Below are 23968 nucleotides of genomic sequence, written 5' to 3'. Positions count from 1 at the left end.
AGCTAGAAACATGGCCAACCTGAGGAATATGGATGATGAGAATGCTGCTGCTCAGCCTCCCATGGAGTCGGATGTTCTCTTCAACGAACTTACTGTGAGAAAGGAGGTGGTCCCATCTCCCAGGCTCTTTCTGAAGATCATTCAGAAGCAGCTGGAGTCACTTGCTACAGGGCCCAATCCTTTGTCTTTGGACTGCAGGTTTTTCAATGTCACTCCAGAGCTCACCAAGAGCCTCCAAGTGCCCATGGTGGATGCACCTGTAGAAGCATTGGCCTCCACCTCTTCGGCTCCTTCTAATCCGGAAGATGTCCTCAAGGCCGAGGAAAAATGGATTGAACAGCCTCTCCAGAGTTCACACCAGGCAGCTGCCTGGATGGTCAAGGCATCTACAGCAGCCTTGTTCTTCACCACAACATCCCTTAAATGGTTGAAGCAGCTACAAGAGAGAATTCCTGTGGCAAACATGCAAACCCATCAGGATCTCAGTAAGATTGTAGCTGTGGCTGAATTCACAGCAATGCCATTCTTCACGGGGCCAGGTTTGCCACCAAAGCTGTCGCTTCTTCTGTTGCAGCCAGATGCATGTGTTGGTTGCGTAATTGGCAGGTGGACGGAAGGAGGAAGTGGAAGTTAGCATCTACCCTTGTGCGAGGGGACAAGCTATTTGGAGAAGCTTTAGAACCATTCCTGGTTGAAACCAAAGATAAGAGGAAGGTGCTTCCATCGCTTTACAAGAGGGCAGAGAACCAACCTGCCCCATACTTCAGGTGCCCTTCTTTCCAGGCAGAATCTGGATCTAGCTTCCATCATTCTGCCAAGGCCCCCTATCAGTGTCCTGAGCCTCCTTCAGATCGTTCAGGCAAGGGCAGTCAGCAGTTCTCGGGCAAGCAGCCCTTTCGAGGAGGAGGAAGTCGCCGGTACCATCTCCAAAACTAATTGTGCTCAGTCTTTCCCCATTGGCAATGTTTAGCTAGATTTGCTGACAAATGGGAAGAGATTACATCGGACGCCTGGGTGATAAGTACAGTAACATTGGATCTTTTGCTAGAGTTCTACTCCACTCCACGGAGGTTTTCCATCTGCCCTATTTCTAGGGATATGGTGAGAAGGGGGCTCATGGAATCAGCTATCCAGCACTTGCGGGAGCTCAGAGCCATCCAAAAGGTGCCAGAAGACCAACAGGGGAAGGGTTTTTATTCCAGACTCTTTGTCATCTCTAAGGTCTCGGGAGTGGGGGTGGAGAGCAATTCTTGATTTGAAAAGGCTCAATAAATTCACAGTTTACAGGCGTTTCAAAATGCATTCCCTCCAGACTATTCTGAGAGCTTTAGACAAGGGGACTTCCTCATTTCCATTGATTTGACGGAAGCTTATTTACATATTCCGATCTGTCACTCCCATAGAAGTTTCTTAAGGTTTTGTTATCAGGGGCAGCATTTTCAATATAGGGCTCTTCCCTTTGGGTTATCTTCCGCCCCTAGAGTTTTCACCAAAGTTTTGTCTACCCTGGCAGTGCAGAACTGGAATTTTTATAGGCTGGTTTGGATAGAGACCTTTCTCCCAACACCCTTCAGCGTCAGGTGGCAGCTATTTCTTTGGTGTTGACTTGTGGCAAGTTGGAGTCCTTAGCACAGCATCCTACAGTCCATAAATTCCTCAGAGGGGTGGCCAATCTCCACCCTCTTGTAGTACACAGGTACTCTACATGGGATTTGTCTAAGGTGTTGTAATCCCTGACTAAGGTTTTGTTTGAGCCTCTAAGATTGGCTAGTCTGCATCTTCTTAATCTGAAGGTAGCCTTCTTGGTGTCAATCACTTCATCAAGAAGAGTATCTGAGTTGGTCACGCTCTCAGTTCGCCCAGATTCAGCATTTATCCCCAAAGTCAACACCTTGTTCCACAGGTCTCAAGAACTGGTTCTTCCAGATTTTTGTCCCAAACCGGTCCATGACTTGGAAAAAGCTTGGTACACCCAAGATGTGCGCAGGGTACTGAAGATCTATATTGAAAGGACATCTGAATTCCACAGAACAAGATCCTTTTTTGTTCCTTCCAACCTTCCACATTGGGGAGAAAAGTGACCCCATCCACAGTCATCAGGTGGATCAAGTCATTTATATCCAGAGCATACTTGAGTTGTTCCCTCCCGGTACCCAGAGGCATTACGGCTCATTCCACTTGCAGTGCTGCAACAACTGCAGCCTGGGTTACGCAGGCTTCAATTGAAGAAGTCTGCAAGGCGGCCTCTTGGACATCCCTATCTCCTTTCATTTGCTACTACCGTCTGGACGCCTTTGCTTCAGTGGACGCTGCGTTTGGCAGAAGGGTTCTGCAAAGAGTTGTCACGGAGCATGGGAACCAGGAGCAAGGGAGAATGGGCGTTTTCTTACCTGGATGCCATTTCTCCTTGTAGGCAAGACAGGTCAGCCCCACCCTAATGGAACTGGTCCATACTGTGGGCCGATGGGATGGGGGAGCTGATAACGGTCCCTTATTTGTTTTTTCAGAGGCAATCCTGTCTGTCATGATGGCTTCGCTGAAAGTTGGGAGGAGCCACCCAGAGTGGGTGGAGCTAGGCTAATCAGCCTTTTTAGACAGACTCAGTCCAAGCAGCTAGGATAAGAGCAACCCACTCCTGACCTGTCTTGCCTACAAGGAGAAATGGTGTTCAGGTAAGACAATGCCCAATTTCCACAAGCCAACTTTGGAAGCTACAGTAATTCTGTCCTGTATCAAAGAATATGGTATGAGTTCCATTAATAATTTAGAGTTTCCCAAAATGAGGCAACCTGGGAGTTGGAAGAATCAATTGATCAGTTATCTGGTCAATCTTGAATCTGCAGGAAGGTCATCCCATAATTGGGAAGCTGTGAATAGTAGCCCCTCTAAGTGAGCAGACTTATCCATACTCAAATTGAACTTGGAAATTTGTTAATTAGTATGTTTTTATAAAACCAGAAGTATTATGATCACAGTATCATCTTTAATTAGCTGCTTAAGTGTTGCATTTTGCCTGAATTGAAACTGATGAATGCTCTCTGTAGAAAATGCAGCAATGTACAGGTAGTCCTTGATTTACAACAGTTCGTTTAGTGACTATTCAAAGTTACAACAGCACTGAAAAATGTGACATATCACAGTTTTTCACAGTTATGACCTTTGTAGTATCCCCATGATCATGTGATAAGTTCAGATGCTTGGCAGCTGGTTCATATTTATGACTTTTGCTGTGTCTCAAGGTCATGTGATCCCCTTGTCCAAACTCCTGATAAGCACAGTCAATGGGGAAGCCAGATTCTGTTAAGTTACTTGTCAACTGCAGTGATTCACTTAACAAGTGTGGCAAGAAAGTTTGTAAAATGGGGTAAAACTCATTTAACAGCTCTCTCACTTAACAACAAATTTTTGACCCAATTGTCACTGTAAGTTAAAGGCTACCTATAATTATGAAATCAAAGTATTGAGAACTGCACCCAGATCACATTGACTGGTTGTATCTGAGGTATGAGACATAGATATACAAATGCTTCTTGTCCCTCAAGATCTAGAGAACAGCATAGAATCAATAGGAATTTCTAAGCTACAAACCTTTAAGGAGAAATGTGTTAAATTTTTGGAAAATTTCAGAGCCCTAGGCTGAAATCTGAAATGAACTTCTGAGAAAGAAAGGTTAAAATCAGATACCAATTTTATTCTCTCTTTGACCCATCATCTAATAAAATGATTTGTTAACTCGTGTGTGGTTTATCAATAACAGAAAAGAATTCTTGCATACAACTATATATTGTTTAACGGTTTCAATCTCCATGGATTGAAATGTTTACATAAATTAGTCAGATATTATTGTAATCTCTGCTGTTGTGAATTTTTTAACTAGGAATTCCTGTACCTACCATATGAGGCTGTAACAGAGATACAAGAAATTATTTGAGCATTTAGAGAAGGAAAGAAGATAGTTTAATGGTAAGTTAAAGTCTTCTATTTCTCTTTAATGTGGATATTACTCTTCAAAATAGTAGTTGGCTTAGGTTAGTCTACAAAGCATGGAACAATAATTTAAAATATGTTTTTATTCAACTATGAATTTGACTGAAATTATGGAAATATAGGCATGGGAAAGCAGTTATTAAAAATACAAGAAAGGATTTATAAGTTGGAACGGCATTCAAGGTGTGATTCTTTGGTTTGAGGGGAAGATGTACACTGATACATATGGAGGACCTCCAAAGTCCCTTCCAAGTCTTGTTCTGTGTTCTATGTCAATTCAATTTTGTGTGTCCTGTGATTCATACATTGGAGAGTTTTCTCCCTGTTGACCACCAGGGGGCAGGTTCTATTTGAATTAATATATTAAATGCTGGCTTGGTTTCCACCAAAAAAACATTAAAAAATAGTCAGCGTCACTTTAGTTTCTTTGAGGATGCTGAGAATTGAAACTATGATCTGGTACTGATCCTTGTTCTTGAGACAGCAGGGGTGCTTTTTTTCCATTATTGGGGATGGTAAGAGTGGGAGGAATATTCTGATTGCAATTTCCTTACTTGGGCTAACAAAATGGTGACTCAAGTTACTTTGGGGGTTACTGTTGGGGAATCAGTAACAATTTCTACTAGATACTCTAATACACCTTTTGGGCACCAGGAACTGGTTCTGTGGAGAAAGGTTTTTCCGTGGACCAGAGAGGGTGTGGGTTAGGGTGATGCCTGCTTCTCCACTGTGTCAATGGGAGAATTCAGATTAGGGTAGTCTCTTGTCTCGTTGCTCTTCAGACTGAGTTGAATTCTGAGGACACGCCTCCCTGTTAACGGTCCCCAGTTTTCAACTCAGCTCGTTCGGACATCTTCCTTAGAGACTCTGAACCTCTCAAAGGACTTCCAATCCCTGGATTCTTTCGATTGACAATAACTGGAACAGAAGGGAATTTGACAGGCAGGCTGTCCAGCTCTGCCAGGAGGAAAGCCTTGTGCCTGACAGGGACTTAAGCTGTGGACCTTCAGACTGGCCAGAACAGCGACTGAGACCCTCCTGGTGCATTCTGTGGCTGTGGAAGCGGGCTGGAGTCCCTGATCAAGCGTTCGGTCACACTCCTGCTTTTAAATTGCCATGGCAGCCGTGTTTCTGCGTAAGCCTGCCTTTCGGTCTGCGACGAAGTTCAGGTCCCGCTGGCAAGCACCCTGGCTGTTGCCATGCCTGCACCTGGAGATTGAGATTCTGGGGATCTCCAAATCACCGTGACAGCTGCGCTAACGCATAAGCCTGCCTTTTGACTTGCTGCAAGGCCAGCATTCCATTTGCAAGCTACTGAAGTTACCAGGCTTGCCAAATAACCCCAGGACTGTGCCGCAGCTGTGGAGGGGCTTTTCGGAACAGTTTTCCATCTGCAAACGCCGCTGAACAGGCAGCAGAACTTTTCAAGTGTGTCTGCCCATTTACCAGAGGGAATTTGACGGACAACTGACTGTGAGTTTGGCGTTAATTTTGGCGTGAATAGGGTGGAGGCTGGTGGAGCTGTTTGTGAGGTGACCGCCTCTCAGCAACAGGGGTTCATGTCACCTTTGTCTCATAGGATTAGACATATTAAGGGATCAGCTAAGGCCAGATCAGCGGTCAAGATTAGGGTCAGAGCACTTGCTCCCAAGAAGCCCACCAGGGCTGAAGAGAAGCAAGCTAGGCGAAGGCAGAAAACCTTAGACAGGGAGTTTGAAAAGGCTAGAAAGGATTTAGAACAGGCTTGTCCAACCCGTGGCCCATGGGCCGCATGCGGCCCAGGTCGCCTCGTAATGCGGCCCAGTGCCCACCCCAACCTTCATGCCAGAGCCAGCGAGGAGGAGGAGGAGAGGCAGGCGCGAGGCGGGGCGAGGCAAGCGCCAGGCCAAGCAGCAAGAGAAAAGGCGGGCGCCGTCAGAGCGCCACCTCCTGCTGTTGCCCCCGCCTCCACCGCTTCTGCCCCCGCCGTCACTGCCGCTGCTGCCGCCGCCGCTTCTGCCCCTGCTGCCGCTTCTGCCCCCACCGCCCCCACTGCCGCTGCCCCCGCCTCTGATTCTGCCCCCGCCGCCGCCACTTCTGCCCCCGCTGCCGCTGCCGCCGCGCTGCCACCCCCCCGCTTCTTCCCCGGCACCGCTGCTGCTTCTGCTCCCGCTGCCCCGCGGCGGGGGCAGTAGCGGTGGTGGTGGCGAGGAAGAAGCGGCGGCGGGGGTGGCGGGCGGGGCAGCAGCGGTGGTGGGGGAAGAAGCGGCGGCGGCGGGGGAAGGCTTCTGCCCTCACCGCTGCTGCTGCTTCTGCCTTCCAGTCCTGCCTCATCCAGCCGGGCCATTTGCAGGAGAGGTAGGCGCGAGGCGGGTGAGCTTTCTCCCCGCCCCCCCCCCCAAAAAAAAATTTGGCCGGAAAATAAACCATGATAAAAAAAACTGTGATAAAAAAACCATAATAAAAAATAAATAATTTTAAATTAATAATTAATAATAAATAATAAAAACATCTCACTAACTTCATTTCGAAATAAATTTAATATGTTAACTATGTTTTCTATGGTTTTTTTGGATGATCAGGTATCGTTACTGTTATTTTATTTTATGTGCGGCCCAAACCAAATTTTCATCTTCTAATGTGGCCCAGGGAAGGTGAAAGGTTGGACACCCCTGATTTAGAACATCAGAGGCAGTCTGAGTTTAATATGGCTGACAACATGTTTCCTGCCATTTTTCTGATGACAGATCACAACCAGAAGAAGCTGCAGGACTCAATAGACTGCATTTAGAAGCCCGGTCACTAGGGGGCTCTAGCGAGCAATATATTCAGCAAGGCCTTCCATTGCCTTCAAACATCCCAGTATCTACTAATTCTCTGGCAGGAATGGCTTGCAGCTGCTGGAGAAGGGGAGCAGCTTATTACAAGGATTTTTCAGAGGATGAAGGAGAATCACCCCAGCCTTCAAGGGCCTATTCCATCCCAACGTATTTAAGCCTCTGCTTTTCAAGGCAAAGAGCATGGCTCATCTGAGGAAGGAGACGGTCGTCCAGGATCCCCCTCGAGATGGGTCTGATCAAGAGAACTTCATCTTTACAGAAAAAACTACTGAGGTGGATGCTGTTCCCATGCCCAAGATGTTCCTTGATGTGATAAGGAGACAGTGGGTCACTGCCAGGGATATACTCTCCCGACCCAGCAGTTCGGAGGCTACATTTTTCAACATAGACCCTGAGCTCCTAGATGCAATTCAGTTCCCAACAGTGGACACTCCAGTAGCAGTCTTGACTTCCTCATCCGTCCTGCTACCAGATGCAGAGGATGCATTGAAAACAGAGGAAAGAAGGAGGAGATGTCTCTTTGCAGAGCACATCAAGCGGACTCCTGGGCAATTAGGGCTTTCATGGTGGCATCCTTCTTCACTTGGGCCTCCTTGCGTTGGCTCAGACAGCTACAGGGAAGGATCCCAGCAGAGGATCTTTGCGTACACCAGGACCTCAACAAGATCATCGCAGCTGCTGAATTTACTGTGGACGCCACGCTAAATACCAAGTTTTCTTCACAGGCCATTGCCTCTTCAGTGACGGCCTGTTGGATGTTGTGGCTCTGCCATTGGCAGATGGACAACAAGAACAAGTGGAAGGTAGCTTTCACCCCCTTCAGGGTGGAGAAGCTATTTGGGGAGTCTCTGGAGCCATTCTTAGTGGAGACCAGAGACAAGCAGAAGATTCTTCTGTCCCTGGGCAGGCAAGATGACTACCGCATCTCTCCCGATTTTCAGAGGCCCTCCTTTCAGCAGGGGGAGGATGGGGCTAGCTTTCCCCGACTGCAAAGGCCCTTTTTCTCTAGGCCCACCTACCAGGCTTACAAACCTGCATTTGGAGCCAGTGGCTGACAGCAACCGTGGGGCAAGCAGCCCTTTTGTGGCAACAATGGCAGGTCCTTCAGACGTCCCAAGTGACATTGGGTTTCATCCTTCCATAGGGGATCATCTTGGTCTCTTCGGACATTGATAGGAGGAGACCACGACAGATACCTGGATCAAGGAAACAATAGGAACGGGGCTTTCCCTAGAGTTTCACTCCTCACCTCTGAGATTTTTCATCCGCTTCCCTGTCTCCAGAGACCTGGCAAAGGGGTGCCTTATGGAATGCCATAGGGGTGCCTCCCCTATGGAAGGATGAAACCCAATGTCACTTGGGACGTCTGAAGGACCTGCCATTGTTGCCACAAAAGGGCTGCTTGCCCCACGGTTGATTCCATAAGGCACCCCTTTGCCAGGTCTCTGGACATGGTTCCATGCTGGTCCCTGTAGTGGTTTCTGCTCCCCTATCAAAGGGCGGGCCAGGGCAACTCAGCGACGAGGGTTCAGGTGCCACCAAGGGTATTTTGCTCATTCCACTGGTGGCAGTCCCAGGTCATCGCCCGGGGTTGATTCTACAAGGAACCACAAAGACTGACGATCACAACCGATGCCAGCCTGTTTGGCTCAGGGGCCCCACCTCAAATCCAGGTGACCCGGGGTGGTGGACACAAGAGTAATTACATCACAGTGTAAACTGGCTGGAACTCAGGGTGGCCCGTTTGGCCCTCAGAAGATTCTAGCAGGAGGTTTTGGGACAGCATGTCCTCCTTACAGACAATGTGGTCACCAAGGCCCACATCAGTCAGCAGTGGGGCACTCAGTCCAGGTCCCTCATGCAGGAAGCGAACCAACTGTGCTTTGGGAAGAGAGACACCTCCTATCAAAATGGGGAGAGCACATCTTGGGAGTCTCGAATGTGCAGGCAGACTAGCTCAGCAGGGCCACAGTCAATCAGTTGGAGTGGTGCCTGCATCCCAGTCTGTTCAAGGAGCTTTTGGGGTGGTTCGGCCATCCGATTCTGGATCTCTTTGCCTCTCCATCGAACACTCAACTTCCAAGATTATTTGCGAGGTTTCCAGCACCAGGGCAGAAGGACTCAATGCACTACGCTGCCTGTGGCCCCAGGGCCTGTTGTATGCCTTTCCCCCCTTCCCCTGATTCCAGGAAGGTGCTGTCGGAGAGGGCAGGGGTTTTGCTGTTAGCTCTCCACTGGCCCAGATGACCGTGGTTTGCCGATCTGGTCAGCCTGTCAATTTCCAGGCCTTGGAGGATCCCCCCGGACAGAGTCTCCCTCAGCCAGAGTCCCATCAACCATCCAGAGCCCCAGTGGTTCCAGTTGACCATCTGGCACTTGAACGGAAACTTCTGAGACTGGAGAAGTTCTCCAGTAAGTTCATACAGACAATCCAGACAGCCAGACGACCTTCCACTACTCGGATTTATGATGCAACGTGGAAGATTTTCTGCGGTTCTGGTTCAAAGTGCCACATTGATCCCACCTCAGTGTCGGTGGCACACATGCTGGATTTTCTACAAGAGGGTTTAGACAAGGGTGTATCCCCTAATGCCTTACGACGGCAGGTGGCAGTCCTGATTTCTATGATGTTGTTCAAGGACCTGAGCTTTCTTGCCTAGGGTGTGGGCATTTCTTAGGGGTGCCATGAACTTGAAGCCTCCAGTGGTGCACCTGGGACCTACCAAAGGTATTGCAGGCTCTTACTTCTGCACCATTTGAGCCCCTGCGAGAGGCCAGCCTATGCTTACTGATGTTCAAGGTGGTTTCCTTGTGGCCATTACATCTGCCAGACAGATTTCAGAGTTGGCGACCTTATCTGTGAGAAAGGATCTTTGTGTTTTATATCCGAACAGGGTGGTTCTGTGGTTGGACCCTGCCTTTCTGCCCAAGGTGAATTCATTGTTCCATCGAACACAGGAGTTGATCTTGCCTGATTTCTGTCCAGGGCCTAAACATGCTCTGGAAAAGAAATGGCACACCTTGGATGTTAGGAGGGCCCTCTGCATTTACATCCAACGAACCGCTTCCATCAGGAAGACAGAGTCCCTGTTCGTATCCTTTCAGCTGTCAACTCTGGGTCACCTTCCACCATGGGTCCTTGGCTACAGGCATGGCTGTAGCCAAGGCCTACGAGCTTCAAGCTCTTCCAGTGCCCAAAAAGATTACAGCGCACTCTACCAGAAGGGTGGCCACAATGGCAGCTTGGGCAATGCAGGCCTCTGTGGAGGAGATTTGTTGAGCGGCGACATGGTCATCACTGTCATCATTCATATAGTATTATAGACTAGACACTTTTGACTCTGCGGAGGCAGCCTTCAGCAGGTGCATCCTGCAAGGAGTACATGTTGAGGCGGGGACTCCAGACCAGACCAATTCCTCCCCGTAGGACAGCCAGCTTTGGTATGTCCCAATCTGGATTCACCCGTCAATACAGTGGAGAAGGGCTGTTGGTCTTCCATGAGACGCCCTTTCTCAGGGAGTCGGTGGGAGAATCCAGTTCCACCCGGAGGACTGCCTGGTCTAGAGACCTGGAGGGGCTACCTTTGGAGAAGGACAACAGGATCCGCTTCAGCTTCGTTTCAACTGGGGACTGTTACAGGGAGGTGCGTCCTCAGAATTCAACTCAGTCTGAAGAGCAACGAGACAAGAGACTACCCTAATCTGAATTCTCCCGTCGACTCCCTGAGAAAGGGTGTCTCAGGTAAGACCAACCCCCATATCATGGATGGGGCTTCACTTGTTTGTGTAGCCTGTGGCTGGTATGCCACGGACTGGGAGTTGGGGATCCCTGCTCTAATAGGAATGTTAAACTATGTGCCAAGCCTTTGCCTAAATTGGGTGATGGAGTGGATGAAGATCGATAAACGGAACCAGAATCAGTATAAGATAGAGACTGAGCCGGTTTGGTTAAGGCACCAGGCGAGAAAGTGGAAGACTGTGAATTCAAGTCCCACCTTAGTCATGAAAGCCATCTGGATGACTTTGGGCCAGTCCATCTCGCAGCCTAACCCACCTCACAGGGTTGTTGTGGGGAAAATAGGAGGAAGAAGGTGTCTTGGATGTTGGATGCCTGGAGTTATTCATAAAAATAAAGGCTGAAGATAGATAGATAGATAGATAGATAGATAGATAGATAGATAGATAGATAGATAGATAGATAGATAGATAGATAGATAGATAGATAGATAGATAGATAGATAGATAGATAGATGATAGACAGACAGACAGACATTTAAAGGCAGGACTTTGATCATGCTGGCTAAGGAATTCTTGGAGTTGAAGTCCACAAGTCTTAAAGTGGTCAAGTTTGCACATCCCTGCTATAAAGCAATGGTGAGCATACTTAGTGCTGTAATCAGAGTGTAACAGTTGAAAGTCTGAGTAATCCATGGGGAAATGACACACCATGCAGCAGTGTCATGCAGTTGGGGTGGTGTTTCACAGGATGGGGGAATTTGCCCTTGTTTTTTTCTTTAGCATGTTCCTGTTTTAACTTTTTTTTGGCTACATCATGCATTTTCTAATTCAGGAAAAATGGGCTGCAAATGTTTAGCAGTGTGGCTAGAAGGGCTGGTTGTGGGAGCTGAAATTTCCCATGCTTATAGTAACGATAGCTCCACTCGTATCGACAGGAATCAATACATCTCTGATTAATTATGTAAATTATGTCCAAGCCTTTGGGTGATTTTTCTTGGACTAAGGTTTTTTTCCCTCTTGAATATTAAGTTGATGAATGCTATACAGGAGAGTGTGCCTACACTACATATCAAACAGCATATAACATTATAATGAAGTTTACAGCTAATACTTGTAACACTGTTGTTTTGACAATGTTTATAAATTTTAGGGATGTAAAAAAGAGCTTTAAATGCCTGTCTTGCTTTTGGAAGTTGTGTTGTAGGCAACTGGTAAAACATTTCTTTTTTTAATGGTCCTGGAATTTAGAAATGGTTTTGTGCACTCAAAAATGATTAGTTCAATGTTTAAGTTTCCTATAATCCCCATAACATTTTGAAAGGTAGATTCATGTTCTTGCTGTTGCTACTATCCCCGTGCCTATTGCGACCCTGAGACAGATAATGCTTTGTTGATTTCCATGTATTTGATGCTTCATGTGCCCTTGTGCCACTGAAATAATATATCTATTGGTTCCAGTGGAATATTTGGTCCTGGTCTTTGATCCCTGCAGGAAGTTAAATGAGATTCCTTGCTTCTGATGAACTTTAGGAATGTTCTTTTCATTGCTGTTGTTTGGAAGTCAATTCTTGGCTTTTGAACTCATCACGAGAAAATGCTTGTCCACGTCTCTGAATGAAGGACTTTCAAGCACCCTTTAATTTATGCTGTTCATTTGTAAATTAGATAGATTGGTGGGACCATTTCTTGAAACAGTTGCCTGAATCAGAATAGAAGAGTGTGTAGAATCACGATGATCAGCTGTTATATTTTAACTTCGTTAAAAAAAACGGGAGTGAAAAACATACTGTTTTTTAATTTTTGATTTTGTTATTTTGTGATGCCTAATTGCTGACAGGAGAGCCAGTCTGATGTGGCGGTTAAGGCATCAGACTAGAAACGTGGAAGACTGTTTCAGTCCTGTTTTAGGCTTAGAAGTCAGCTGGGTGACACTTTTGCAACCCTAACAGGACAGCGAGCAGTTGTTGTAGCCACACTCACGCTTAAGTTGAATAAATAAATAAATCATGGAAGACCTTTTTAAAAGACTTGAATAGCAACTTCATTAAGCTATGTAACCAGGACTCAGGCCATTCTAAAATGCATGTTTTCTCTGAAGTGCACTAGCAGCCCCACCAGTCAGTCGTGACTCTGCTGAAAAGCAATGTTTAGGTAAGGATGCCTGGTTGCTAAGCAACGGGCAGCAAAGGCTTAAACACTTAAAGCTGTAGTGCAAAGTTTTCACTTCAGATGATGACATCTTTGCAGATTACAAATGGGAAGCTGTTAGCACTGGATGGCTTTCTCCTTAAATTGCTTTGTGTGTATCTGTGTCTGTATGTGTGTGTGTGTTGTATTTACAATAGTATTGCTGTACTATAAGGAAGTTTAAAATTTGTGGGATCCTTGATGCTCTCTGAGCGTGGTGGTATTGTTGCAGATGTTTCATACCAAACCAGGTAATATCAATTTTAAATTTTACTACACCATTTGACAAATTAGCATTATTTATAGATTTTTCTGCTGAGATAGCATAGGAATCCAATCATAATCTCCCTTTGATTCTGACCAATCAAAGAGAAAAAGGACATCATTTGTTTTAATAGTTTTGTTTGTGGGTAATGTATTTTTTCATGACTTTCTTTCTGTTCAGAACAGGAAAGATCTTTTCAGAACTTTTAGTCAGGAGAAAGTTAATGTTTTCAGCAATCATAATGTTAATCCAATTGATAATCTCTTCCTCATGTGATAGTAACAACCTTTAATTTTTGATATTTGGATGTCAGCACTATTGATTGTGTCACCAAAATATCATAATGTTGAACAAAAGTGAGACATTAGCATATATAGGATAACTATTGACAAAACAAATGCAAAACGCACACATAACAACCTTCAAGGGGGGAAAAGTCTCTAATATGGGGAACTCCCCAGGTACTCCAATGACTAAGGAATACTGTCCCAAGGAGGACTGTGATTTCTCTCAAAATGTAAACCACCTTAGAATGATTAATGGCAATAAAAATCATATAGGATTACTTCCTCAAAATGTTTTTCACATGAAAGTACCCCTAGATCCTGGTGGTTTTTAAAGGAAAAATGACACAGCTGAATTTTCTTAATAGCTTTCAGAGTTGACAACTATTTTTTTTTTTAAAAGGAGATAGAAACTCCTGTGAGTCATAGAAGTGGGTGTGTTTCTGTGGAGAGCAGCTTTCATAACTCATCCAGTCCCTTAGCAGAGTCCAAAGAGTAAAAAACTGCTATACACACTATTTTTTTTGCCGAGAACGTATCATCTGTATTAGTGGTGTGGATGACAGGTAAGCCGCGTGCTTCCTCTAAAGAGAGTTGTGAGAATCTAGCCAGAGTGCCTTAGGAGATACATTTTTAAATTTGCTTTGTTCGCTTTGAGATTTTTTGGGGGGTATTTGTGACAATTCTTTTAGGTGCCTCTTCTTTATACTGTAAAGATAGGTGCCCATGATCTCATGAGATTTTGGGTCCATCAGTGATAGAATTTGATTAGAGTTCTGAACAAAGCAGGAAAAAAGAATTTTGGAAAAAAAGTGTATATTTTAATCTTCTGAGATTGATTTTGAAGAAAGAAATATTTCTGGAAAAAAGTGTATATATTTGTTTCTGCTATGCCTTTTAAAAGAGTTTAAGTTGTAGTTGTGAAAGTAGTTTGCAAAAAAGGAGAGGTGGGAGGATAAAATATTTAGCCCTTCATCTTTCAAAGATGTGATGGTGCCAGTTGCTTTTATTCCAATAAGTACATTGGGTCAGAAAACAAATACTATCGGAAAAGATATTCATGGGAAAAGAACAGGTAGCAGAATTAAGTGCCTCTTGTTAAGGTTGCTTTGCATTAACGAAACAAGTTTTCTTCATTTTGTTAAGTTTTAAAGAGTTGCTTGTTCTGCGTTTTAGGTTGTGCAACTTTTTATCCTTATAGCAAACAAGGGCAAACAGTTCATTAGTAAGAATTGACTACAATTGCTTATTGTAAAAAATGGCTGGGCAGATGATATGAAAATACCTATTCAGTAGATTCAAGGTTCTTATCTCTGTGATATATTTCACACTAACATTAGTTTACATAGTAATCTACACAGGTTCTCTTTTATTGCTTTTAATCTGTTTTGTTTTGTTATTTTGTGCTTTCTATATTTCCTGGAATTAGAATTGTGACTGCAAGTCTTTAGACAGAATTTTTTTATAGCCATAAATAACACAGATGCATACAGTGCTGATTGATCTGCTGGTTTTGCATTTTTCAATTACTTCCTTTTTTAGGATTCCTTTTATTTATATAGTTATTTATTTATTTATTTATTTATTTATTTAATTAATTTATATTGCCACCTATTCGCACATGGTGACTCAAGGTGGCTTACAGAATATAAAACCTCATTTAAAACAATAAAACTAATAAAAAGAATCAAATAAATTAATATAATAAAACCACCCCTCACCTACCGCCCCGGCGACAGCAGATCACATGAGCCATTTAATGGGCTCCATCCCGCTCTGGGTTCCCCAGGCCCGCTGGCAGAACCAGGCCTTCAGCGCCTTCCGGAAGAGTGCTAGAGTGGGGGCCATTCTAATTTGGGGGGGGGTGATGTTCCAGAGAGAGGGAGCCACCACGGAGAAGGCCCTTCTTCTGGATCCCACCAGGTGTATCTCCCTCAGGGATGGGACCCGCAATATTCCCTAATTAAGGAGAGAAGCAACCTACAACTAAGGAGAAGTTTCCTGACAGTGAGAGCAATTAACGGCTTGCCTCCAGAAGCTTGGGTGCTCCATCACTGGAGGTTTTGAAGAAGAGATTGGACAACCATTGTTCTATTCGTTATGTCATCTGCTCTATCTCATATTCCAAGGTTACAGTTATCTTCCTTGTTTCCTGGGTTTTATTATCTTGTTTCATAGTTGCTCATTTTCAGTCTTTCCAGTTATATCATGCAATAAGTCCTTTATCTCCCTGGAATTCCTCATCATCGTGTTGTAAATGTTTCGGAGTAACATCATAATTTCTCTTCATGTCTCCAATTCTTCCTAATGGGCCATCTTGCTTTGTTTTAAAAAGTCCAAGTAGTATTCAGTGTTCTGTCAGCAATCTGTCACCGCTCTAGAATCTTATTCTTTTTGACTTTCCAAATCCAGCAGATTACTTTATCTTAGTATTGTCTATCAGGGAATGCAATAGCTATAGTTCTTTATATCACACAGTTAGTCAATAAATTCCATTTATACAATCCAGGGGATTTTCCCATAATTCTTAGATCCATCTTTTAATTTGCTAGTTCCAATATACAAAAGTCATTCCGTTAATCCAGGTTTTAAGGGTTGATTCTCTGGTCACCACCGATAAATATAGAGCAGTAAATAATATAGCAGATCTCCAGGTGTTACTCTTTCTTATGAGGGTTCCCAGGCTGCTATCATGCCTGGGGTATAACATAGAATATATCCATTCACCAGTAGATGGTGCCTTCAGGTTGAAAATCAGTGTTAAAAATCTACTTTAAAAGTATTATTTCAAATTATTTCAAACACAATATCCAAAAGCCAGTCAAATGTCCAGCATTTTAAACTGCCTATTCTAGGACTTGCCAGTAAGGTTTAAACATCCAGTCTTTCTATATTTTAAGCTTTTAGTGATTTCCTGTCATGGTGCAGTGTTTCTCTGCCTCTTGTCAACTTATAAAACATTCCTATCCCTGTTTTAGTAGTTGCCATTTAAAAAAAAAGGGGGGGGGGGGAGGAAGGCATAGGAATGTTTTATGAGTTGACACCTGTCTTTAGTCATGGCTAGAAAACACTCCAGAGAGCCTCTTCTTCGGGATTGATTTTCTTTTAGGATAAATACTAGGTAAAATTCAAGACACTTCACCCAGCTCCAGTCACTGTTCATTCACTCCGCTCCTACACAATCTTAATTTCTTCAGGTGCCCCTGCTTTGCGGCAGCCATTTTGGTGGCTTCACCCTTGGCAAAGAGGGAAAAACCCTGGGTCCAGCTGGAGAGCCACCGCTTTCAGCAACCAGCAGGGTGCCCCTCCTTATCTGTCACCCCTACAGGGTGACTTTAGCCCCTGGGGGGCCCCTCCGACAAAGAGGATTCAGCGTGGGGATGCGCAGCCCTGCTCCCCTGCATCGATCACGCTGCGACATCAAACCGGAAGTCTAGAACTCCAGAGTGCATTTTTCTTAAACAGATTCTATCCTGTGCTTGGAAGACTTGTTTTCCTTTTTTCAAATAGCATTTGAATTTATTTTATGTTAAGTCTGTTTTTCATAAGTTAGAAATAGAGGAACCTCTGTAAAAGAAAACACAAAAATATACCAATGAATTGGGACACTCAGCATTAAAACATCCTCAAGTGGATACTTGCCCAATATTTAACAGAAAACTTCCAAGAATCAAGGGTGATTAGTTTTTGTGGGCCATGTTGGGAAACAACTCTTAATGCTGCTGCTCTGTAATTTCAAACCCAAATAGTCATGTTTTAGTTTCATTAACCTCATTAGAAATAGTGACCAGTTGCTAAATTATGTCCCATTAACTCGAATGAAATTCTAGCATGCCTGATTTTCTTTGTGATAGTATTTATAAAATCATAGGACTGAAAAGGACCTTGGAGGTCTTCTAGTCCAACCCCTTGGCCAAGATAGGAATCCTTATACCATCGCAGACAAATGGAAGTCCAATCTTTTCTTGAAAACTTCCAGTAATGGAGTACCCCTGTCTCTGAGAGGCAAGCTTTTCCATTGATTAATTGCTCTCACTGTCAGCAAATTCCTCCTTAGTTTCAAGATGGATCTCCCTCTGATCAAACTTCATCCATTGCTTCTTGTCCTGCCCTCGGGTACTTTAGAGGACAAATTGACCCACTCCTTCAGGTATTGGAAGGCTACTGTCCTGTCATCCCTAAGCCATCTCTTTGTTAGGCTAAACATAGTTCCCTTAGTTATTCATCTTTATGGTTTATCCCTTATGTTCTTCTCTGCACTCTTTCTAGGGCCTCAGTATGTCTTTTTTTGTATTGCGGTGACCAGAACTGGTCAAGGTATTCCATGTGTGGCCTCATCAGTGCAGTATACAGCAGTGCTGTACTATCATTTATTGTGACCTTGATGCTATATCCCTTTGTTGATGTAGCCTTAGGCTGCGTTGACCTTTTTGGCAGCTGTAACACATTGCTGTCTCATATTTAAGTGATGGCCTATTAGGACATCTAGATCCCTCTCATATGTACTACTGTTGGGTCAGATACTGTCTATTCTATACCTGTGCACTTGGTTTTTCCTGCCTAAATGCAGGACCTTACTTTTCTCACCATTGAACTGCATTATAATGGATAGGATGCAATACTCAAGTCTGTCAATATCCTTCTGAATCTTGAGTCAATTTTCCAAAGTGCTAGCAGTTTCCCCAGCTTAGTGACATTTGCAAATGTGATGAGTTCTCCTTCTATCCCCTCACCTGGTTCACTTATGAAGATGTTGAAGAGTACTGGCCCCAATTCAGAATCTTGAGGTACCCCACTTCATTCTTTCCTTCATGTAGAGATAGTTCCAGAACCACACACTGATCCAACTAGTAGTGATACTGTCTATTCCACATTGTTCTATCTTACCAAGAAGCAGGCTGTCATTTACTTTGTAAAATGCCTTTCTGAAATTCAAACATATTATATCCACAGATTTCCTAGATCCACTAATTTAATCACTTTATCAAAGAAGGTAATAAAGATTTGTTTGGCATGATCTGCTTTTAAAAGATTGCTGACAATCACCTTGTTCATTTCTAGATTCTCAGAAATTTGCTGCTTGATTAACTTTTCCAGGATTTTCCCAGGTATTGATGACAAGCTGATTGATATGTAGCTTCATGGGTCCACTTTCCTCCTCTCTTTTTGAAGATTGAAATCACATCAGCTCTTTTTCAGTCCTCTGACAGAACCCTCTTGCTCCAGGATCTCTGAAAATTCAACATGGCTGGCTGAGGAATTCTGGAAGTTGAAGTTCACAAAGTTCTCTATCTTCTGCGGGCTGTCTTAGATTTGCTGAACTCACTCTATGTTAGATACTTCAAAGGCAACACATGGTTGAAAAAGGCAACCCCTAAAAACAAGAAGACAGGAAAGTGGAGAACCAGCAACCCAAAGTGCACGTGGTTACACCCCCATCCTCAAAATCAAGTCTTGTTCTTTAGTCTTGTCAAGATTTCTCTCCTTTGAGCAAACTGCTAGCTTGGCTTCCACATTATAGGAAACTCAGGTAGAGGAACTACAATGAGCCAAAGCCATCACCTACTTGGCGGAATATATCTTGATGATCAGCAAAATATCAGTGGGTCAGCCTGAAAGACCTGGACTAGTGAATGTGATTAAGTTTTCTGCAAAGAGAAGGAACCATACCTTCAACCTCAATGTCAGACTTACCAATGGCCGTAACAAAGGACTACAACCAAGCAGGCAACTTTGAGTCTTCTTCTTGGTCTCTTATTGGGAAGCAATAATCATTCTCTCTGCTCATCCTTATACCAAGAATTCTTCAGAGGGTCTGCATACTAAGACCAACTAGTATCCACTAGTACCTATCATGGGATGATGCTCTAACTCAACTCCATGCTCAAAACCTTGCATGAGTCAACCTCTGCCAGGCAGGTATCCCAGATAAGGGTGCTCTCTGCCAAGATTTTTGCATCTTATGGGAGAAATTATCACAAAACAAACCCTTGCATCTAAATTGAATTTGGCTCCCACCATAGTCAGGAAATGATCCTCCATCTATCATAATTCTAAAACCGAGTTAGAATATTTGAAATATTGAAAGATTTCCTAGATTCCTTCCAGCAGACGTGCCATAGAGGTGTAAGGCCTCATTGTTCTTGATCTCCAGGTGAGTCAAGGCTTGTCTCATTAGCCTATGAGGCCCAAAACAAGCCTGCTTCACAATGAAATGTAGCACATTGCATTAGAAAGGTACACCTTCCACATCCCCAGGAGACAGGCAACCAGTAGAAATCTTTTCAGAACACTGTGCTTTCTGGACTTCTGAAAAGGGCTTCTGAAAAGGATGTGTTGAATCAGAAGAATGAAGGCACATATAGCATCTTTTGGCCATGTTGTCGGAGAATTCTAGGCTTTTTTGAATTTTGGAGGATGAGCAAGATTGCTATGTAGAATGCAGAAATGTATCAATCAAAATTCAGACTTTCTGTCTTGAATAAAAAAAGGTGTAATTGTAGTTGGAGCTGCTAATGCAATCATGAACAGTCTAAAATTATAAGTTTGGTCACGTATTGACCGAGCAAGCTTTGTTTTTAGAAGTTCAAAAACAAATCCTAGTATTTTTTGAAATACCTTTAGCAGACTCTTCACTGTTTTTCAAAAGTAAAGGATTGTTTTCATTGATTTCATAACAAATTAGACAGGAGTTCCATGTTTATAAAATACAATTAGATGCGTCTTTAGTCTTAGGTCATATTTAAGTGGTCTTTTTTGGACTCAGTCCAAATTCATGCTATTTCCAGACCACTGGCAACTCAGGTTGTTTATAAGGATATGTTCTGGAAATATCTGGGAATGTGGAAGGTTTTTCCTCACCTTATTTTTGACTTTCCCCCTTAAGTGTTTGTTCATTTTTTTTAAAATCCTCAAGGTGTTCCTCTGTTTTCTGCTGCTGAAGATCAGAGCTCCAAATTCCTCCAATTCTTGGCAATGACTTCCATAGCTAGGCATTAATGTTAATGTGTAGCAATAATTAACCTTAATAATTGGGAAAAACAAAAGAACCCCAACTTTCTCAGTTTTGGGGAAAAAGTTGATTTATGCTTTGAACTGGTGTGTGCTTACATGTCAGTAAGTCAGTTTTAATCTTTAATTGCTAGTAAAATACTTTTAATTTAATACACACACACACACACACACACACACTAAATTTCAGTGCTTGAAATGTTAAGTTTCTTGTTGATTTGTGTTAGAATGAGAATTTAGAATGCTGGTATCTTTCCTCCACCCTTAAAGTTAAAAAAAGGGGCGGAAGAGAGAGATCCATTCCTTTCTGTAACTCTCATGGAAATTCTAAGCTGAGAATTCCCCTCGATTTGCATAGCTGGGCTAGAGTGCAAGACAAAGGGCTAAACTTTACTTTTAGTTTTCGGTTTCAGAGAGCACGTGGGCTATCATAACTTTGAAGCAAGCAGACTTTACATTGCAAAATAATTCCCAGGTTGCAAAACAGATGTCAGTAAACATACTAGTTTCCCTATTTTTCTTGAGTGTGTGCGGGGGGAATACCTAGATAATTGTAACAGCAGTTATTTTCTAATGAAGTTTCCCAAGAGCTTCAGGTTGTACTATATATGGAAATTTTTGGTGAAGCCTTCTTAGTTTCTACTCAACATTTCAACCTTCCAGGATGCTGTTTAACAGACCACAAAGTGGACAGTTTGGGAAAAGTGGATTTTTAAAAACTGCTATGGGGTGAGAGGTTGCTAAACTTACATACATCAAAAGGTTTCAGGCCATCATTCAAGCTCTTGGAAAATACTATTGGTTACAGTTCTTAATTGAGGAGGGACATCATTAATTGATGACGGACATCTTACGTATAACCTGTGTTTGCGTAACAAAAACATCTTTCTGTCTCTTTCTGCCTCATTCCAGTTTAAATTCTTCCTAAGTTTAGCCCTCTATACATGTGGTGAAGCAAATTTCAGTTCATAAGAGCGGATGCCTTTCATTAACATTTGTCCTACCAGACTCCTTCTAAAGAATGTCTCTTATTTCTTGGAGACATAGGAGGGATACATAATTTATATTATTTATAAATAATTAATTTACTGGAGAAGGATGTTTCCTTTATTGGAGAAGGAAGGAAGAAAAAAAAGGCATGAAGCAGAAACAAAAAGAATAGGCGGATTCCAGTGATACTGTATACTAAGTCCTAACCTTTGACACAGTCCTATATTTGTTCTAGGAATACCTACCATTGAATTCAGTGGAATTTACCTCTGAGTCTGTGTGTAATATATGTATGAGATAGGTTTGTGGGTTTCATATATGGTTTCCTGATCTTGGGTCTATTGACCAGTCATCTGATTGGTAGGCTGCCTGTCAGACGCAAGAAACCAGGAACCAAGGTTTTTCAAATGAGTTCAAGTTTATTCCATACTAGCTCTCTACAAGAATCTGAACTACTAACAGCCAAGGCAAATTGACAGTAGGTAAGAGTCAGTGGAATTTAAGGAGGGCTGGCCTTAGATCTCTTGTGGGCACGATGGGACTACAGACCGATGACATACTTGCCCCCTCCCTCAAGAGTTGTGGGCACGATGGGACTACAGACCGATGACATACTTGCCCCCTCCCTCAAGAGTCAGCCTGATCATCTCCTACAAGTTGTAGGCTAGGGAAGGTATAACACCAAGATTAACATTAGAACAACAATCAAGAAGTAAATAATATCCCAATCAAGGAACTGCCAAACGAGCTAACAGTAAACAACCCAAATAAAGAACCTCCAGATCCATTCAACACCAACACTGACAGGGCAAGCCACTAGAATATAAATTGAGAGCAAAGCCCACTCCTCACTAGCACTGATGATGTTACCTAGCTTGGGAAAGGAAACGATCAAGCCCAGAGAGCACCAAGGACCCCTCATTTCAACCCTGAGCAACAAATATTCCCCTTTTTCAGATGGTGTTCTCTCAGAGCAGTGGAGTATACTTCTGGCAATTGATGCGTGAATTGTTGGTCAGTATGTGAAAGTTGCTCCCAGTTATGACAGTACATCTCAAAGAAAAGAGGGGTATGTGCTTGGATGCATAGCCCCTAACCCTTCTGCTGCCCACCAAATGTTGACCTTTCATATGAGCAATTTGATGCCTTTTATGTATTTTGATCTAGAACTTCCAGAATCAGTCACCAGCATTTGCACTAGCCTAGGTGGTTGAGAATTGTTTTTTAACACATTGGAAGGACATGATATTGCTTACTTCTTTGAGAACAGTGGTATGTATTAAGTCTTTCAAATGACAGGTTGAATTTCAAAAGAAGCTATATATGTCAGTTAATGTGACATGCTGGAGATTTAGTAGAGTTCATTTTCCATTTTTACTGAACGCTTTGTGAAACTGTCAATGGCAGTTTAATCAGTCTGTGGCCAGCTTTCGGAAGACCACAATTGAGCATCACTTTTTTGCCCATGTTTTTCTGGAGGTGGTGATTTAAAACATACCGAAATTTTAATCATAGACTCATAGGGCTGGAAGGGACCTTGGAGGTCTTTTAGTCCAACTCCCTACTCAAGGCAGGAATCCTTATACCATCCTGGACAAACGGTTGTCCAATCTTTTCTTTAAAATCTCCAGTGCTGGAACAACCACAATTTTGGGATGTAAGCTGTTCCATTCATTAATTGCTCTCACTGTCAAAAAGTTCCTCATTTCCAGGTCAAATCTCCCTCTAATGAGCTTCTACCTATTGCTTCTTATCCTGTCCTCAGGTGCTATGGAGAATAAATCTATCCCCACTTCTCAGTTACAAGCCTTTAATTATTAGAAGACTATTATTGGGTCTCCCTGAGCCTTCTCAGCCTTCATTAGGCTAAATATAATCTATTTTCCTTAGACATTCATTGTATGATATTGTTTCCCATATCTCCATGATGATCTACCTTATTAATGTATTTTCTGAAATAAAAATCCTATATTTCTTTGAAGGAGTTTCTCCTTTAATACTGGCTAAAGCTTTCTTGCTCTACAATTTGCTTGAGTTACTGCAAACAAGCCGACACATAGTATTTCATGTAATCATATAGTATACTTGCATGAAGGCATTACAGTATTAATAATTTTGTTTTTCTATCCCTTTTCTAATGATCTCTAACATATAATTTCCTTTTTATTTTTATCTTTTTGCAGCTGCTGAATACTGGCTGGGCAGTTTCTTGGAGCTATCCAAGAAAACAACAATCCATTTCTCTTCAGTAAGTTTCAGCTTGGACACCTTCAGCTGATACATGAAATATGGGGAGTGGGTTTGGTCCCAATAGGCTATTGTCAATGTTTAAAAATTAACTAGTTACTATAAAGGGATGGGAGAATATGCTAATTGATACTTTTCTACTATTGAATTATTGCTTCATTAGATTACTTGCTCATATCTATTTCTTGCAGTAGCCTCCAACCAAATCCTAATCTCTTCAACCAAAAATATCAGTGATTTGAACTTGGAAATGTCTGTGCTGTATACATTCAGTAAATTATGGTTCTTCTTTATGGTTATGGATATCATTGTGTTGGCTGCTGTTTAGAGATGAAAAGAGATGCATGCATGTTTGGAACAGTTTATCTGCCATAAAGCTATTCTCTGCCTATTATATGCTACTACACTCCTTAGGATGAATCCACACGTTAATGCAAATC

At 43.0% G+C, this 23968-nt stretch overlaps 1 protein-coding gene across 2 annotated transcripts in view; it reads left to right on the top strand.

Annotated features, from left to right (window-relative positions):
* ZC3H12B (zinc finger CCCH-type containing 12B) overlaps window positions 1-23968 on the top strand; it is a 55498-nt gene that overhangs the window by 12686 nt on the left and 18844 nt on the right. Inside the window, exons 2-3 of one of the 2 annotated variants that reach the window (XM_087940845.1) lie at window positions 3878-3963; window positions 23465-23529. The gene's annotated coding sequence lies outside the window, so the exon portion shown is untranslated. The remainder of the gene's footprint in view (window positions 1-3877; window positions 3964-23464; window positions 23530-23968) is intronic. The other variant, XM_087940846.1, reaches the window with a different exon arrangement.

Source organism: Pseudonaja textilis, chromosome 12, assembly GCF_049901715.1.
Source record: "Pseudonaja textilis isolate UNSWEBS1 chromosome 12, rPseTex1.2, whole genome shotgun sequence".
Taxonomy (NCBI): Eukaryota; Metazoa; Chordata; class Lepidosauria; order Squamata; family Elapidae; genus Pseudonaja; species Pseudonaja textilis.
This window is presented reverse-complemented; position numbering and strand designations above follow the sequence as displayed.